Here is a 20,658-nt window from a genome sequence, read left to right on the forward strand (position 1 = left end):
TCTTTAATCAACACCGTATACATAGATAGGGTTTTATTTATATAAATCGAATATATTGGTGATCAATAACGGCGTACGATCGAGGGTTGGCATAATGAGACCGGCTGGAGGCGTTCGCGCGTGGCGGCCAGCCAGCCGTGTGAATTTCGTGGGCTGAAAACGTGAGCCCTACATACATACAAACGAGTATACGAGCTCACAGTAAAGCTTTTTGTATAAGCATTACCTATGTGTTGAATGAGCCTAAAACTAAACACTGCCCTCCTAAGCCAAAAGGCGCTATCTCAAAAAAACACTTGAGTTATATACCATGTGCTGCAGAATGTCTTAAGCTACACAATTAGTATTAATAAGTTACTTAAATCAGAAGTTTTTTTAAAGCGCCTTTTGGCTAAGGAGGACAGTAACGTGTCTTAAAATCATTCCAGTTTGTTTCTGAAGATTATTGAGTCACTTTAACTGTTTTCACTTTATTGACAAGGGAGGTCCGTATAAAGTAACGCCTGATTTATTTTATTTATAATAAATCATTATAAGTAACATAAATCTGAATTAATAAATTAGATTCCGTATTAATAAATCGATCAAAATTTGATTGATTTCATTCGATAACCTAGCCTTAATATTATTATTACAAACTCTTGCATGCAAATTACCCTACAAACACTATTTTTATCTTTTTTGCTGCAACTTTCTTTCCTAATACCTATTAGAATATTTGACGCCATTTATTTATGAAACAGCAGTAACATTGCACGAATAAACATCATTAGAGTGACAACATCACAGCGTTTTGTTTCAGTACTCTCAGTTATCGATCGATTTAATTTAGTCTGAAACGAGCGGCGATTAGTATCTCGACGAGAGCTCGTGCCTACTATTTAAATTTAGTTTAGGAAATTAATTAAACTGAAGCTCGACAGATGGACGTACGAAACGCTCTGTCAGAACCGTCAATGGCAGCTGCCCCGGTGTTTTATTCTGCAACCAGAGCGTCATGAATGGTAGACGCAATCAAATTTACCAAATGACGTTCACACGAAATTGGTGACGAGTGATTGATAGAAACAATTGACGGCTTAAGCATTTTATACCGGATATAATCGGATCTGCATGTTTAGAACCATTTAGAAGCTATGCGGAAATAAATGAAAATTTTCTGTTTTGCGTACAACCCTCGCGTACGTTTTATTTAATGATTTGTCAGGCTATTTATTATCAGTTACTCTACAACATTTGTATTTACTAATGTAGTCTAACGTATCATATCCACAGCAAAACGAAAGGAAAAGCCTTCAGACGAATTGCCATAACGGCAAAATCATTACCTTAATACACCTGCGAATTTCAGAGGTTTTCCACTTTTGCGATGGTTTTTTGTTCACTTTTCTAATTTAATAACGTGGTTCGTCGCTGGGCAGGGGCAGAGGTAGGGTGCTCTAGTGACACGCGGTATTAGCCTGATTAGCTGTGAAGCGGGCGCGCGCTGCAAAAAGCTTTAAAAACGTCGCCGGTAATTCAGTTAAGGCGGCAGTGGTGTGGCGCCCGCTGACCCAACCATGATACCGGACTCTCACATACGCAGTTCAGCTACTAGGTTAAACTACTTAGGATCTAAACTGTTTAATTGTTAGAGAACGCGACAGAGGAACTTTCCGGGAGACAATTAAAACAGTAGTTTGTCAATTCGTTCGGCGACCGATAAACAACTAATTGTTTGGGTATTTGGTAGTCAGAAGATTAACTGTCATTACTGCTTTAGTAGTAAATAGTCAGCAATTTTTTTTATATTATCAACCCAGAACAGAACAGGAACGAATGCGCGTAAAGGGTGAGAGTGTGTTTGTTTGTATGTACAGTCGAACAAATTGAATCATGAACCTTTTAATAATCAATTGCACTATGATTTCCTTGACAAAAGTATGAGATGTCAACATGACATTAGTAGTTCAAAGCTTCCCCCTGGGTCATGACTCAATTTTTTCAACTGTACATAAAACGTATATTTCTTTTTTTTTTCAAAAATGATTTTGATACAGTTTGTAAAGGTTAGTGATTCATTGAAGACGGTGTAATGTAAGAGATTAGGTGTTATGATATTACCTCCCTAACGGACCTTGCAGTTCATAATTGTCTAACTAACATAAATTAACTTTTCACTTCTCATGCTCGTAAAGATCGTTTTAATGCAGGATATGGGCGATATAAAACGAGTCTTATGCTCTAGTGTATAAAGTAAAATCTTCGTCTAAGACCAAGGCAGTTAGGTGTAAACAACCATTAACAAAGAAGTTTCTGCAAGTATTTTTAATATTTTTTAATTTGTATACAAATAAAAATCAATCAAATCAATCAAAATAGATTAATAAAACTAAAAAAATATAATTATAATAGTTATGCGTGAACCATAAAAGGTACCAAGTAAGTAAAGAATTAAATATTTATAATTATAATAGTAATGCGTGAACAATAAAAGGTACCTAGTAAGTAAAGTACTGTTTCCACGATTGCTATTTCATTTCCTCGCCATCGAAGTGAAAAGCAGAATTTAAAACTCGAGCATTAAACCCATTTTCCCCTCGACGTGTCTGTACACCCTCGCCGTACCGGCTCGGGTGGCTATTTGAACTTCTCGGGAAAAATGGCTCGTTTTATGCTCTTGTTGTGCAATCTACTATTTTTACCCGACTTCCGTTGTGGGTTTTAAGCAAAATTCAATGAAGTTGTTTTTTTTTCAATTTGTATCGTTAGAGGAGTTTAAAAGGGATTCTCTAGTAAAAATTTCATAGTAGGGGTTGTGTTGTAACCCGACAATAATTAGATACGGCGCGCTTTTACAGCGGCGCGACTCTGAATACCGACCAAATTGCGCCCTTCCAATCCTGTTTATGCCGCGATGGAACTTTGAAGCTTCGTTTGGTGACCATTTTGTATTTTTGCTTTCAAAAGTATTTCTGAAACTTTCCTCGCCTGATTTAATTTTAAATTAAAACAATTTTTCAATTTGTCGAAACATTTTAATCATCCGGGAGTTGGTGAAGTTTTAGTCCCAATTATCTCTTTAGAATTTTAAGCGGTGCTATTCAACGGAACGTATTTGGAAGGCCTGGATTCCTGGCCGGTTTGGCGCTAACCATAGCGAGTGCACTTCAAATTCCGGCCAGTTGATTAGTCCGGGAACCGGATATCAAGCTTCCCCGGCACGCTGTCACTATGCGCACACCTGCAATTTTTGGCACTGTGTGGACCTAATCGAAAAAGTAATACCTACCTCACTGCAAGCTAGCAAGCAGGTTTTTCTTAGCCAAGTTTTATCCCAATCTATGTACGTTAATCTGTTTGAATTGTTTATGTTTTTATGTACTTCTAATAGGGTTACTAATTTAAAACAGTGTAAGATATTGTTACGAATTTAAAAAATTGCTCACATTGAGCACAGATGGTTTGGTGCGTCCCAAGTTATATAAAATCGTTAGATATAATTTCATATTATAAACGTTCATATGTATAATTACATTATGTATAACATGAAACACTATAATTGCATTAAGTATTTATTTAGTAATTGCATAAGTTATTTTAGTTGTAAAGAGTGGAATTCCCTGCCTGCGACTGTGTTTCCTGAACACTACAATTTGGCCGCTTTCAAGTCCAGGGTGAATGAGCATTTACTAGGCAAGCGTGCTCCATCGTAGGCCTCATCCTCGCTTTCCATCAGGCGTGATTGTGGCCAAACGCAAGCTTATACTGTATATGAAAAAAAAAGTATAACGTTCGATTAGTATAACAGTTGTTTTATATACTTTCATAAGAAATGACATGTTTATGGGCTAAATTCGTATATATAACATACATAAGGTATACCGCTTATAATACGTAATAACTTCTTATATAACATTAATATGATATAAGTGATATACTTACTTTGTTTCTAAAATACTTTGTAAATTTTTAAATTTGAAAACCAGAAAATTAGGTGTTTATCACTCTTTAATTTTTGTATTGCAAAGTTTTACTTCAACATTTGTGCGAGCGCGCGAAGCGAGCGAGCAAGACGGTTCGGAGCAGAAGCGACTTGGATAGTTTAGGTTCAGACGGCTAAAGCGGGAGCGAAGCGGAGCGTGATTGATTGAAATTGATAGACCACTTATTTGGCTGATGGTACATTACAATACAATTACTTTACTGTACACCACAAATAACGCGATACAGAAAACAAGTATACCGAAAGAAAATGACAAAGTAAGCAATAATCGGAATTTAATCTTGTTTAAAACCAGACACCAATAATCGGAATTTAATCTTGTTTAAAAGTGATCCGATAAGAAATTAGTTTTATTAATTTTAAGCTACAGAATTATAAAAAAAAAAAACTTTTTTTTAGTTATGAAATTTGATAAAAAACCATACAACAAATACCTGCACGGTCCTTCAGAAACAAAACACGAGCGATACTAAATATGGTTAAATTAATTTTTCTTTTTATTCCACGTTATAAACATGCACTGCAGATTTTATAGCCAGTATTACTAATTCAATTTCGGACTTTGAAATAATACTGGCTGGCAATGTGCGCAGAGGTTTGTCACGAAGTGCCTGAATCAGATAAGCCCGGCAGTTTGTCCGCGGTGTCCGCGTCATTTGTCGCTGCAGTCGACGACGACGCGCGTCGTGTCGTGACTGCGTAGGCGGGACTGCCAGCCATGGAGTACTTGAAGGAGGCATTTTGTGGAAATCTCGGTGGGAGATAGTGAAAATAATTGACTTGGCGATTTTTTTTTAATTGATTGGCACAGAATTAAGCACACACCAAAACTGGCATTAGTCTGATTTATAGTTAGCTAAGATGTTGCCTACCAAAATCGCACCGCTTGTTCCATTCTTTGACAGGTGTCATCCAGATGCAGTAACCAAAATTATATATTTTTTAATTCTAACTGGCTGTTCTACAATATCTTTAACGTGTTTTACCATCGCAAGAATCATAAAAACAAGTTTTTTATGTACAAAAAAAACACAATTCGTCTATCATAATATTAGTTAGGACATAATATATCAAGACATAATCCTGACTAATATTATAAATGCGAATATGAGTAGGTAAGGTATGTTTGTTTCTTTCTTACGCTTTCTGTAATGCAATCTGTATTGAATCTGTATAAAATTAATCTGCAGTCATTCTAGTTATATTGTTTAAAAACCTATATAATAAAATAATAAAAAATCAGGTACGAATTAAATGTAGCTGGAAAATCTTCCACATTATAGTTACAGTTGAGTACAATACACATACACACTTCTGCTTATGCTTTTTAATTGCATTCATGTATATTAGGTTATCTAAGCTATTTGTGCAAGTCTATTCGCTTATTGCACATCCAAAAAGCGAACTATAAATTATATGTCTCGTGTCTGACCCGCGCCCACGCATGTCGCCTGCGCTGGGCTCGGGAGGAACGCGCGCGCATGCATTTGTGCATTATGCACTTTCAAATAAATACAGGTTGATGCTAACGGCCCCTTACTTGCACATTTACTTTGTCGCAGTTTGTCTCCAGTTTTATTGCAGTTATTGTGCCTTTGGTTGACTCACAGTAATAAAACATTATAAAATATACGCGGGATGCTCTTTAGGTAAGAGTCCGTTTAAAAAACTCCCACGTAAAATTTATTTTAAACCCAAGTAAACTGTCGCAAAGAAAAAAATGTCCTGTCGTTTACGAAGTAAGTACATTAAAGAAATACGTCGATATATTCCATCTTTTCCAAGACGAAATCGTAACTTTTAATGAACGCTAAAATTTTAAAAGCGTATTCAGGCTGGCGCCAAATAATAGAACACGGCGTTAAAACGGAATAGACCTTTATTTGGGGCCGAGAAGGGGCTTATCGGAGCGTTTTTCAAATAACGACACCAATTCCATGCCGGCGTCCCTACCTGTTATCAGCTGCTCTTCCTGCGCCGTGCTACGCTTTTCTGCTTTCCCTCCGTGCATTTTACGTCGCTTCAAATACATTAAACCCTCCATCTCGGGTCACCGGCTGACCGTTCACGGCAACCACGTTAATGACTCCCTGACAAAAGCATAATCCAAGCACTTCTCGTTACTTAGCCTCATAAAATTTTAATTCCCATTAGCCTCATATCCAACCTTTCGTTTTGTTAACAGGTATGTTCCAGTCGTACTCTCAAAGTTGGCAGCTAATGAGATCATCGCAAAAGGCGAGAAGGCGTGAGCCTGATGTGGCGAATTTATCTAAATAAATTACAGCGGTGATACCGTGAGTGAGCCTTTGATGTAAGTTTTGAACGAGCCTCATCTTTTAGATTTAGGTACTTGTATGTTATTTAAAGTTCTAATGAAATCACTCGGTTTCCTATTAAAACAATGCTATTGACAAAAGTGAGCGAGTCTGCTAAGCTTGCGAAGTTATTTTATTAATGCTCATCACGGCCTGTTACTCAATTAAGTCTCAGCTATAATTTCACTTTTACTTATTACAATTTATAGCTTAAATGTCAAGCCATAATTAAATTCACATCTCTAACGATATGACTAGTTAAGCGGGCTTTGTGTGCGTCAATTTATTCGCTGCAGTCTGACGCCCGCGGCGCTACGCACTTTATTGTTCATCTCCTACGCATGTCATCTATTAACACGGGCATACTGTCTTCAACCGTGTTCGGGCTTGGGCTTGATTAGAATAGCGTTAGAAAATAATTAAGATTGTTTTTTTTTTTAATCTTTTTGTATTTTTTATTTCAATTCCAAATTTTTACTTTTACGGTCATCCCGTAAAACCTAAATTGAAAATACAAACTGAAATATAGATGCAAAGAAAAATAAGACCAACACTGGGAATCGAACCCAAGAAAAAAAAAACAAAATCAAAAAAAAAGAAAATAATTGTCAAAATTGTACAATAAATATTTTGATTCTTTTGTAATTTAAATTATAACCCAAAGAATGCTATCTAAAAATGGCCGCTGACGATTGACACAATCAGCATACACAACACGATCCCATCTCGTGACGGTTTGCGTCCACCCGTTCTTATCACAAGACGACTTTCATTACGAACTTTTTTAATCGTCCTTTGTCCTGAAAAAATAAATTCATCGCGATGCCGGGACAGTCCTGGGCCGTAATTAAACTGACACCGTCCCCCGGGACGAGTTTTGAATGTTATTAGAATCTCTTTCGCGCCCCGCCGCGTCTGATTGGAAAGCTTTATATCACTAAATGACATATATGTCCGGCCAACTTAGGCATTTACATGTTCATATTGTTAATGTTTCTTATTTTTAGGGTTCTATTGTAAAAAAAAATGCCGAAATGATCCGATTAAAATTTTTCCATGTCTATCTGCCTGTTTATCTGCCCACAGCCCAGCTCAGAGACTCTTAGTGCTAGAAAGCTGTAATTTTGGAATGGATGAGTACCATCAGCCAAATATGTGATCTACCACCCTAAAGTTGATAATCGTTTGCATGTCACAAAACAATAATGCCAACAGACGTGTCTGTCAACTTAAAAGTTCGACTTTAGCGACATATTCATTTGATAGGAACTTGTTTAAAAATTGATAGACCACTTATTTGGCTGATGGTACTTACATAATAATCACGCCAACAAAGCCATAGAATAAAATTGTTCTATTACGGTTTTTTTAATATAGAAGAAAAAATACAGCATTGATAGGTACGAATTCAAAAATAAAACTATCACATCTGAATAGAGTTTACCTACTAAATACTCGTAGTTCACGAATGTCATACACTTCAAAACTTAATTTTGAATATTTGTCACATATTAATATGGAACCGTACAGTGCGCGTGGATTCACGATGCACTCGGCCAGATTTTTCAATTTTGACTGGCAATAAATTAAATGGTAAACTTATAGTTTTTTTTTTACAAAGCTGCGGCACCTCTTTTGTCTTGTAAAACAACGTTAATCGTTTAGATTTTGTCCTTTTTTGTTAAATTATGCAAAACTTAATTTATATTTCGTATCTTCAATTCGCTTTGCTTTTCTTAAGTTGAACATTGTAATTGGCTCGTTTTATTTTCTCGGCATTCATTTGAAACACTTATTAATATTCGTCGAAACTAAAAGCTATAATTTATTCAAACTCCTCGGGGCTTGTTCGAAAGGAAGATGTGGTTGAAATAAACAACTAAATTAGGCATGGGCATGTCTTTTGGTTGCGACTTAATCCTTTTGTCGACAAATATCGCTTTAAATATCTCTACAAATTAGATGGAATAATCATTTTTTGGAGCATTTGATGGGCAGCGGGCTGGCGCTGTGCCAAGCCTCCACTTTCCCCTGTGATAGGAAGGTTTTCTCTGTCGTGCAAGTATGTATTATAGACCAAAAACGGACAGCGCACATCCCCGCTTCCGAGAAATTGTCGATTTCCAACAACGTGCTCCGGCAGACGTCGGAAATGTTTTATGAGTAATGAATTGCTATGGAATTGATGGTTCCGAGATGAGTTTCAAATAATGCAAGAGTTTTCACGCCGTTTATTAACGTTATGATGCTTAACGAGTTGTCTTACAACATTAAATAGCTGCGTAGTTAAGTTTTTAGCTATTGTTATCTGAGATTTTTTCATATTGCTTTAAACCTATTATAATTATACACTGTGTTATAACATAAATTTAACCCACATTATTGTAGCAGGTGGTTGGGCAAGTTTGGCTGACTAAATATACATGGTTTTTTTTATTCGACTGGATGGCAAACGAGCAAGTGGGTCTCCTGATGGTAAGAGATCACCACCGCCCATAAATATACTACCTCATTGATACCTCAAGTGCCAGTAATTTCACCGGCTGTCTTACTCTCCACGCCGAAACACAACAGTGCAAGCAAGCACTGCTGCTTCACTACAGGATTAGCGAGCAAGATGGTGGTAGCAATCCGGGCGGACCTTGCACAAGGTCCTACCACCTGCAAAATACAAGTAGTGCATGTATGCATGTGTGTGTATGTAATATACATGTACCTATTTAAATGTTTTTCGGGATTTTCTAATAGTTTTTGATGACAAATATGTTTCTACCCATAGACTAGTGTGACCTCACTGGCCTGTAAAGTCAAGGGCATAAATATATGTACAGTCGCACACATTGAATCATGACCCAGGGTGGAACCTTTGTGCTACAATTGTCATATTGACATCTAATAGGTAAAATTGTTTTTTTGGAATCTTTTTGTGTTTTTTATTTCAATTCCAATTTTTTTAATTTTTTTTGTATTTTCGATATCTAATAGGTACTTTTGTGTAGGAAATCATAGTGAAATTGATAATTAAAAGGTTCCACCCCGGGTCATGATTCAATTTGTTCGACCGTAGTTACCAAGGCGTTAAAAATATCTATACACACCTTTATGCCGCTAACCATAAGGTCGATGTATACTAGTGATGGGCCGAATGTGGTTTGAACCGAATACAAATACTTTGGTTCAATAAACTGCATCTAGTGAATTTTAAATACGAGTAGATAGATAGTTAAATCAGATTGTTGAAAACTCTTTAATGATTAAAAATACTTAATGTTTCTCAATGTTTAGTTTGTAGAATTGTGAACCAAAAACTTTTTTTTATTCAATTTACGAATTGTAATCAAGATGTTTATTAAAAGAATAGATACATGTTTTACTAATATGACAGACATGATTTCTTTTAATTTCATTCAAAATAGTACAAGTAGGTTCTTCAGCCGAATGCCGAAGTTCAGCTCAAGCTGCCAAAATTCGGCCCATCCCTAATGTATACATATTATATTCGTCGCTAATGGCTGTATAGATATATATGCCGTGGACTGTACAGATACACTAGGCATTTTTTTAATAGTGCAGAGATTACTTAGATTGCGCTGAGACTTAACTAAAAACTTAAATTGTATAAAACATGTAAGCATTTTAACACTGTATTCGTCGAAAAATGCTTCAATTATGGACTTAAAATGATAGTTTATCCAATATATCTGCGTAAACTTGCTAGTTTAGAAGATAAAAAAAAAACGTGTCTACAGGCAAAATCGCTTATCTGCAGTACCTTTTGAAGAAAAGCCCTATTTTAACCTACTCAGCGCGAGTATAGAGTAAATAACATAGCCCTATCCTATTAAGGGATAAATTATCTAAATAGAAACACAGAGATGTTTTTAGTATAACTAGCTTTTATAGGTTTTTAGAGCATGCAAACCTTTAAATGCGTTTTTCTCGAAACTACATTTCATGCAGATAAGCGATTCTGGTTGTAAGGGGACGATATATGCCGTGGACTGTACAGATACACTAGGCATTTTTTTAATAGTGCAGAGATTACTTAGATGTACACCACTTTGTTTCATTGGTTAAATGTCAATTGAGTTTCACTTTGAAGTGTGCTGTTGAGTATAAATATTTCAACTAATGTATTGTCATTTTTAAACCTAGTTCAAATTTACTCTAATCCAAAAATAGTTTTGCCTAAATTAGAGAACTTACGCAAGTAAATTGGCTGTAAAGTCATCGAAATAAACATTTTAAAAAAGGAACAATAACATAGGTAATGATTTCAACATTGCTTTAGGTATCTATATCAACTAAAACACTTGATAAATTTAAGAGGGTTCTTCAGCATTTTAATTTTATCATACATACCTACCTATTACAGAACCAACAAGAATTAATTCATGTCTTAATTTAATAATAAGTACTTATATCCCACGGTTTTACATCAAACTAAATGTGTGTTAAATGATGTGAAGAACCTTAGTTATAAAATAAATTCGTATAAAGGAACAATTTTTTAAATCATATTATTTGAAAACGTACTTTTCAAAAAAAGCAAAGGTACAAAATTCAAACTTAAGTTAAGTTTATTTTTTAGTTATGCTACATGCGGCGACCGCAAAAGTGTAAGGAACACGATAGTCGGCCGCATTTGGCGAGCGACAGCTGCCACCGCCCTTAATATGGCCGCCCCAGTAGACGGACAGACTAATTTAAAGACAAGGTTCGTTCGCCGAAGTAGTTTGAAACAAATTCGGCGACCGCATTAGGTGAACGACGCAGTGTAATTGCCGCTTTACTTCATATCGAACGGTATGAAAGTTGGTGCCTCGTTCAGTTTGTCTCTAAATAGAAAAAACTACCTACGGTTGCGTGATAAACATCAGGAAAAAAAACATAAATGTTTATTAGCTTCTGTTAGTATGACAATCCTTTGTCGTTATAATTTTGCTTTTGCCAGACAAAAGTATATTGTATTTCAATCAAATTTATAAAAAGTGTAAACAAAGACGCCATTAACTCGACCACAGACATTTAGTGATGTGAAAACCTAGATCCCATTGCAAAATAATTAATCTGTTCAGTGTTAATTTTGTGGTTTGATTTGTTTTTTTAATTAATTTAACATTTTTGTTTTATTTAGTTTGGATTTATTATTAGTTCATTAGGTAATGTGCAAGTTATAAAATTATAAATTTAATAATTTAATCAAATAAAATCTGTTTAGTAAATCGATTAATTTATTAATTGAATAGATCAAAGTATTTTTTTCTAATTTATTATTTACAATAAGTACTTGATTTAATTCCAAAGACTGTTTATAAATGCAGTAGGTAATTTTTTTTTATGTTAAGGTAAGTAAACAAAAATCGCTTAATCAATCGAGCATTAATCGATGTTTATAATGTCAAATTTTCGCTACGCTAGTCAATGCTATTATATACTACAGGTTTCATTCAAGTTTACTTTTTATAAATTGGATTGATATATTCAATATAAGCATGTTTTGCAGTAACTTAACTTACGGAATAAAAGTAACTTATTGAATAAAGGGGAAGGACCTGCTTTTAAAAGTTAAAATTGAAGTAATAATATGAAGTAAAGCTGACAATAAAAGGTAAATAATAACTCGGAGGTTGTTCAGCGCAAGTGAATCGGAAGCGCGATGCCCGCCCGGAAACTGCGTAGCTCCAGATTCAATTTCCGCAACCGGTCCTCTAATAAGGCCACTATTGAACCGGACTGAAAACGTTATTTAAACGCTTTCAAACGAAAACATGAAAGGTGTGGAAGAGCTCAGTTACTACCAAAACACACACACATTCCAAAACTTAGCATGAGCTACTAAGGAGCACGTAATCAGAACCGGGAAGACAAAGTTATGCTCCGTCGAAGACTCTCGAGATCATAACAAAGTTTAGACGCTCTTTGAAGCGCGAAAAAATAGAAACTAATAAGCGATCGCCGGATTGCGTTTCAAGCGTACACCTAAGATCTAAAAGTTGTACGCTAGGTGGCTCATAACCCGCGAGCGATGGAGCCGGGTAGCTCGCGGCCTTGCCTCCACAAAAGGAATATCACGTGCAAGTAACCAACAAAGCGCCCAGTGCGCTGCGTAATTCGATATTCTCGGGTTGAATGATCCCATATCAACGCCGAGAACCTTAATTCAGCTCTCGACGCGACAGACTCAGAGTGCACTTGGGCGTAAATAAAAAGTTGAACATCGGTGTAACGAGAGAGCCCGCGCCGCCGCGGCAGACAATGGCGCTAGACAATGTGTTAGCGAGATGACACTCCAGGGCCACTAGCCCGGCCCTCGCAACCTTACGCTGTCACATTTGCGTGCGCTTCTTTGCAGAACCCTAAGGATTTTCACTCGAGTTAATTTAAAAATAAAGATACGCAGGGGAGTTGCGCCCTTTGCCTGTTCCGTGTCATTAGAGATTGAGTATAAACATTTTTGTACACGTTGCTGATGTCCAAGTGCGAGTTGAACTCGCGTGGAGAGGGTTCCGTACAATGCCAAAGTCAAATTTTGTTGCTCTATTTTTTTATAAATATTTTTACGGTGCTTTTTAAATTAATACAAAATATCACATTTGAAATCCTCACATTAAGACGCGAGTTACGCAACCTAGTGGTGTTTCAATGAACTACATAGTTTCCGTAAAAATATTTATTTACTTTGCACATCTCTGTGTTTGGTTCATACGACATACGCACGAGTGGTCCTATTAGTGTTCCGTTTTTTTGTACGGAACCCTAAAAAATTTAAACAAATTAGTGCCCTAACAATTATTCTGTGTACAATGAATTGTACAAATACAAATTTGTATTGCGTAGCGCGCTGTTAGTCCCGTTTGCGTTCAGTATATACCTAATCGAGATCAACTACAGCCGCTCATTATCTCGCTAAATACTCGCACTCAATGCAGACAACCCTCAGAAATGACGATCTACGTCAATCATTACAGTATACTTTGAACCATCAACATAAAGAAATTTCAGAACAAAACAAGCAATACATTCTGCTACCATATATTTAAATATCAGATGTAGCGTTCACATTGATACAAAATACCTACTCGTATATTCTTTTGTTTGTAAATATTCCGTCTCGTTAGGCTCAACTGGCATGGATCCTTTGATTCGCCTTATAGCTAGAGGCTAATCCGTTTATCAGAACAGTCTGCACGAGATAGAGGAGAGAAGTTCCGAACAATCAACGCCGCATCTTTGTTATGTGTGACTTTAGTCATATCTGTGTTTGTGCCGGCGCCCGCCACCATGTTGTGTGTGTTTGAGGGTGGTATTGTCTGTCGTGTCAGCCGGCAACTCTGCAACTGTGTCATATGCTAACTAGAGCAGCGGTATGCACTTGCGTTAACGCTTTCATTTCAACAATGACTTCAAAATATAAAGTTCCTGAAGAAAAAGTTGACTTGCAGTTAGCAAAATGCTTTACCACATTTCGTATTGGCAACGCTGCTATGAACTTCGAGGCACCACAGTTACGCTTACTTGTTTTTTGTACTCGTCGCGTGAAACAAAAGATTGCGGCTCACGTCTCTGGTTTTGCATTTTCATAATACTCGTAACTATCAAATTTTAATGAACGCCATCGACGCCGGGCGCGGGCATTGTTATAAACACCGCGCTGCTGTTGTAATTTACATGCCGGCTATCGCATTAACGATGACTGAGCGGTTTCTCTTAATTATCATTTTGCACGGTTCGTCAGGCACACGCTTGGCCCTATCCTATTCAGAGGGCGCCCTACAATAATAAATACCCCTACGGTCACCTTTCCATGTTATTAACCCAAATTATATTAATCCGAGATGAAATTTTCATAAACTACAGTATTCGTGACGTAGAACTATTCGTATTAATGAAGGACGTTATTTGCTCATTTTTTACCATACTTAAACATTATTTTGATTGTCACTTATGTACTACTTAATTATGGGGATATTAACATTAAGTACTGTGTTAGTATTTTTTTTTGTTTATCGCAAATATTCTTTCACGTTATTTGAAAACTTTTCTTGGTTGTATACGTATTACAAAAGTTTTGTATAAATTGTTTAAAGCAAAATACGACGGTAGTGTCGTGATCCCAGCTAAAGCTGGGATCTGGGAATAAATTCAGATCACCCTTTATTAGACATCCCGGATAATCCGGATGCTCTTTGACGGCTTTATGAAAAGGTAATTAAGCCGGTTCAAAAATGTTCTCATACAAAATGTTCCTACCGCTATTTTACTGAATATGGAAATTTATTACGTTGTACATATTGTACTTGCGTTACGGGCTCGCTATGTGTAATTTAACTGGCATTTTTTACCTGACCAATGAAATGAAATGTTACATATTTTATTCATTGCTCTCTGATATTGTGCATTCAAAGAGAAGAGCGATATGGTTATTGTACGCCCTTTCAGTGTGACTATGACCTATTGCCCTCCATGGAAGATGTACGCTTATCGTAAATGAGTCAATAAGCCGCTTGCTCATTTCAATTCCCAAAATTCTCAAGCCAAATTATGAACTCACATTAATTATGCAAATATAATGGCAAAACATCAAATAAATTGTTACAGAATTCTTAGATAGTGAAGCGTGTTACAACGGTTAAACAAAGAACTATCGCTATCAGCTACAAAACTAGAGGACAAGCAAGCTTAAAATAGCGTAGACTCTTATATTCTTAATATGCATGGTAACGGCTGCTGCAAAGTAACGCCTAAATCGATCATAATTCAAAGATTGCAACAAAATATGTTTTTGTTTGGTTAAAAAATTAATTTAATTTAGCATTAACTTTTTGCCGATTGTAGGTGGTCCGGAGCCAAAATGGCAAAACGGAACCCTTATAGTTTCGCCATGTCTGTCTGTCTGTCTGTCCGTCCGCGGCTTTGCTCAGGGACTATCAATGCTAGAAAGCTGTAATTTTGCACGGATATATAAGTAAAATATGCCGACAAAATGGTACAATTAAAAATTCAAAAAAAATATTTTTTTATTGTACCTCCCATAGACGTAAAGTGGGAGTGATTTTTTTTTCTCATCCAACCCTATAGTGTGGGGTATCGTATAGGTCTTTTAAAACCATTAGGGGGCTGCAAAAACGATTATTCGATTCAGTGATTTCTTTGCGAAATATTCAACTTTGAAGTGCAAATTTTCATTAAAATCGATTGTCCCCCCCCCCCTCTAAAATCTAAACCGGTGGGTGGAAAATTTTCAAAAAAATCAGGATGGTAGTAAGTATATCAAACTTTCAAGGAAAACTATAACGGCTAAGTTTGCTTGAGAATTATTAGTAGTTTATGAGTAAATAAATAGTAGCCTAAGGTATAAAATATACCTAAACTTGGAAGATTTTTTTCGTAATGGCTACGGAACCCTATTTTGGGCGTGTCCAACACGCTCTTGGCCGGTTTTTGTAACTGTACTTGTACTCTCATTCAATCTACTAAAATATACCAACTTGCAAGATTTAATTACCCAGCTCATAGATTAATTCCTACATACTCGTACTACGGTTTCATTCTAAAGGTGCGATACACGCTCCCAGACCCCGGGCTACCCATCGGGGGTTCATCCGTGTAGGTAAACCTAAATAAAAGTTGTAAAAACTTTGAATACACATTGCTGATACGTTTTGAAAATTGTTTTGAGTCATTGCTAATCAAGATTAGATTGACCTAATTGAAGTAGACATCCTATAAGGATTGTGGGGTGAGCAGTACGACGAAACGAAGTTCCTTGGCGAGGGTAGCCGCGAACGCGGGACACTGTTCCAGCTTAATTGTTTATTTAGATACGACAAACTTCTCGAATTAGGTCACCCAGAATCGCCACATTAATTAATATTTGTGTTTGAACTGTACGGTGCCCTTGAGTGATTAAGCGACCTTTCAAATAACAGTTAGTTGTAGACAATTCCCCTTGTTTGCGCCCCAAATCACAACTCCAAGGCATTGCTTCTAGTTTATGGGATTAATTTACAAACACTCTGTAATTGAGTTGGTTTCGACGTACAAGTTCACATTAAATGAATTCATAAGATTCACAAGCGATCTCGAGTGCTTCGCAATATACGTAATATGAGACAATATTGGGCGTATCGTAATTTGATCTCGTCAAATCATCTCGCTAAAGAGGCGAAACGAATCGTAAATAATACTTGTGAATTAACGAGATAAATCCTTTTGTGCTGCGTCGGGAGTACTGTACTCGTAGGTAGATATATTAATAGGGCAGGAGATATCTTTCAATGCTGCGCAGCTGTGTTATTATAGTTCGGGCATTTTTGGTGTGTGGTGTGCGTACAATAGCTCTATAGCAGTTATTTGTTGCAACGACGGCGGCGACATCTGTGCCCTCGCCCGACTAATAACATGGTTGTTTTCCTCCAACCGACCTGTAATGTAATGAAATGACGCACACTACTATGTTTACTTTTAAAAGTTCTTTATTAGCATGGACTTTACTGCCTGGCTTTAGTTGCGGTCAGAGCTGTACTAGTGACTCACTATTTCATCGTTTTAGAGGAGAGTTTTAACGGCACTGCTTCTCCAGCTATATTAAAGAAGATAACAAATGTGTTTTCAATGATTCAATCCGTTAAATAGAAATATCCCGTTTCGGCAAAGTTTAATTTGAATAAAATCTAAATCGGTTTAGATTGTTGTTGAACTTTATGATTAAACCTAGTTAAAAATCCACATAAACTCATTATCTAGGTACCTTTTTTGTATTCCATAAATGTCTGGTTGAAAGAACAGTTATGTGTAATTTTACTTATCGGCAGTTGTGTGTGTTACTATATCGTTGTATTTCTAGTATGATTTCGTTTTAAAAACCACTAAGTACAAACAAGCAACCAAGCAAGCATTGTCACGCGTCATTACGCGATCAATAGGATGACATAATGATGGGTTTATATATGCATTTATATTTATTCAAATGTTTTGCTCTATTTGTCGATCCTTGTTTTTTGGATTGCTCCTCTACCACTCAAAGGTTGACTGGCAGAGATCCCTGCAGGGATAAGTCCGCCTTTGTACTTAACACAACTTTTATTTATGTAGCCTTTTTGTTTTTCCTTTTTGTACAATAAAGAGTATAAACAAACAAACAAACAAACATCTTGCACAAACAATCCGAAGACAAACACTGCTTATGGAAAACGGTGAGTTGTTAACCGCACGCAACGAATAGTAATAATGGACATTTTAAGAGTTGAAATCGTATGCTGAGTGCATGCTTAATGCTGTTAAGAAAAGAAAAACCCCGAAAAAGCTCCAGTGGTTAATAATATCCACATCCCACTGATAGTATTTGGTCGAGCGGATCCACGATTCTAAGAGGAAAAGGATTGTGACTGAGCCGTGTTTTAGAGACTGCCGTCTTTAGTGGTGGAAATGACAGAAGCTCAGTAACAATTTTTTCTAAAAAAAAGATAGAAGAATCTATATAAAATTAAAAAAGTATTAGACCCTGTTTAAATTAACGTTTGTGTTAAAAAAACGAATGAGAATGTAATAATATCGTCTCCTCAATTTAATGCGCACATAAGTCGAAATTGAAATTTGGGTATTTATCTACTAAAATAATCTAGCCTAAATAACATAGAAAAGTTGAAAACCTCTGGACATTCATTTCAAAGTTCAAAATCTCAAAAACGGCTGAACCAGTTTTAATGAAACATAACTAAGAATCATCACAAGGAAACTATTCACGTAAAAAATCCGCATCAAAATCGGTCTATCCATTTGAGAGCTACGATGCCACAGACAGAGTGACATAAAGACATTGGCGTCAAACTTATAACTCCCCTCCTTTTGCATCAGCGGTTAAAAAATACTTCTTTACTACCTTCGCGTCACGGTTACAAAAGGTACATTCGCGTGTTAGTCGCCAACGTCACCCAAACATACATTAATTAATCATCCAAACGCGTAATGCGTCCCATTACCTGCGGTCCAGGACGGGAATAACTTATGTTTCTAAGAAGTTTCTTGTCCGACCGGAAAGAATGTTAATAGCTCGTGAAAGCCAGATAAGGAGTTCCCTAATCAAATATTCCGGAATCCTTCTTAAGAAAGAAGCGAGGTTTCTGCGAGCGGCCGTGCATAAGCAACAATATCGGCCTTTAAAGGATAAAGACGACTGAAGGACGTCTCGTAATCCTACCGGCTCGCAACCTACCCAGGTAGAGAAAGCTCGACCTCTATTCGACTGCGTCTAAGTGACATAACAGCGACTGCAACATATCGTACCTCGCTACCAATAAATACTATGGAGTTAAATTGTGGCACATTGGCATCAACCCATCCCAATCGACCAAAAAGAACAGCTTCTAATTAGTCGATATGGAAAATCACACAATTGCATTATGATTCAATGTTATGCGGATTGAGTAATTTAAATCTCGCTCGGGCATCGCTGTCATATAGCGAGCGAGCGTTGTGGAATATATCCTGCACTTACATATCTGACCCAACTATCGCTGAAGAAATTGATAAATGTCAAGGGATTTGTAATTAATTGCAGTAATCTGGAGCTTACACAATTGATAGGGGATAGTTTGATGCAATATTGATGGCCCGAAACTGGCCGGTGAATTATTGTCCGACGGGAAGTATTAAACTGCTTCCTAATTAGGACGTTGTAAAATTTTTAACTTAGCTTAATTGGTTTACGACTTATCATTTTACTCAACAATATACTTAAAAGTCTCTGTCTCTTTCTCTTTTTTTTAAAGTCAGTTTATTGAAACACTGTTTTCGTAAGTAAGCTATTTTATAGCTAACGTAGGTAAGTTTTAAGTAATAATCCTATTGTATAGGTACTCGTATTATATTAAAAAATTATTACCGTGTTCAATATTATATGAATGACATATTTGAATTTGAATCTTAATTCGTCAGATTTTTTTGTCATACTTTTTGTAAGCGTAAGTAAATAGATAGTTTCATACACATATCGGCTGTTTGACAACACATTACATCCGATCAAACATTCAACAAAAAAACTGGATTCCTGATACTTTACGTCGAACTCGTCACGGTGTCTTTCGACAAAAAATACAAACACACGTTGGCAAGTTGTGTCGCCGACATGCGGCCGGTCGGACTCTTTGCACAATGCGTCATTGTTGTACGACATAATACGCAGCATTAACATTTTGTACCGCGATTCACGTCATTGATGACGATTTATTGTTACGCACCACCGCAGCGGACTCTATGTTGTATAATTAATGCTGTTTTTTTTTTCATCCCAATGATTTAGGTCTGTTGTGAAGTTTGTTTTGCGGAGACATCTGCCGACGATCCTATTGTTGCCTAAATATGTCCTCAGGTAAGACCAGATAATGGGAATTATCTAAGAAAGAGTTGACGTTTCTCCTTTCAACTTTGTGGAGTCGAGTGTTTTGACAAAGCCAGTTTATTTAGGGGATTTATTCCCAAAGCCGTCGTTTATTAAGCGTCCTGTCTCTTGACAGACTTTACGAGACCGTTTTATAAATCAACGAAACAAAACCAACTTTTTTAAGTGACTTGATCGTAATATTTTTTATGCTGCTCCAAACAAAATGCACTAAATTATTCTCAAAATTAAATAGGTACTAATATAATTTTCTTATTGCTACTTTATGGGCAATTTAATATCTCCTTCAACCGAATCGTAGCTAACCATAACTAGCCAGTTGGAGTCACGCAAGGTCGATCACTCTCTTACCGACGCATGGGTGCATTCATTTATTGGGTAAACAAAGAATTTACTGATGTCGTATAATTTTATGCTCTAAACAAAGGCCCGTGAGACGCTCCCCGCCCACGCTCCCCAAGTCGCCGGTGCAACGCGCTGCACTTGTTCCACAACATATGTCTACAAGTGCATTTGTTTATGCTTCCACTCGTGTTTACAATACGTCTTTCAGAGTTTAAATAAACTTTACGGAGACGTAAATTTTAATCATCGCATGCGATTCAAGCACGCAAAGCGATGGTGGTGAACATAAAATTTGTTTCAACATTCATACGTTTAAACAATTTAGAGCAAAATGCATCGTGTGTGGAAAATCCAGCGAAACGTCGCACTGACAACACCAACATGTTCCATTCTGTGGGGATACAAAGCGGTGTTAAAATCAATTGGTCAGAGGTATTCATCGGTCGGCACGGCTGTCGCGTAGAAACGTCTTTTGAATCTCATTGTCATGTCGAACTCCCACTGTGAAGTCGCCGACATCCTATCGCTCTGCCGGCCGATCAGTTATTTCTCAGAATGGAATAATCCACGTCCTCTTATTAAATTAAATACAAACGATATAATACAAC

At 36.7% G+C, this 20,658-nt stretch overlaps 1 protein-coding gene and 1 long non-coding RNA gene across 3 annotated transcripts in view; one reads left to right on the forward strand and one right to left on the reverse strand.

Moving 5' to 3' along the window:
- Ten-a (Teneurin-a transmembrane protein) overlaps positions 1-20,658 on the forward strand; it is a 486,497-nt gene that overhangs the window by 369,057 nt on the left and 96,782 nt on the right. The gene's annotated exons all lie outside the window — the stretch shown is intronic.
- LOC141445527 (uncharacterized) lies at positions 3,612-4,575 on the reverse strand. Its single transcript, XR_012453333.1, has 2 exons — positions 4,420-4,575; positions 3,612-3,747 (listed from the first exon to the last, which is right to left on the reverse strand). It is a non-coding gene; the product is annotated as an uncharacterized lncRNA (long non-coding RNA).

The sequence above is a fragment of the Choristoneura fumiferana genome, chromosome 2 (assembly GCF_025370935.1).
Source record: "Choristoneura fumiferana chromosome 2, NRCan_CFum_1, whole genome shotgun sequence".
Lineage (NCBI taxonomy): Eukaryota > Metazoa > Arthropoda > Insecta > Lepidoptera > Tortricidae > Choristoneura > Choristoneura fumiferana.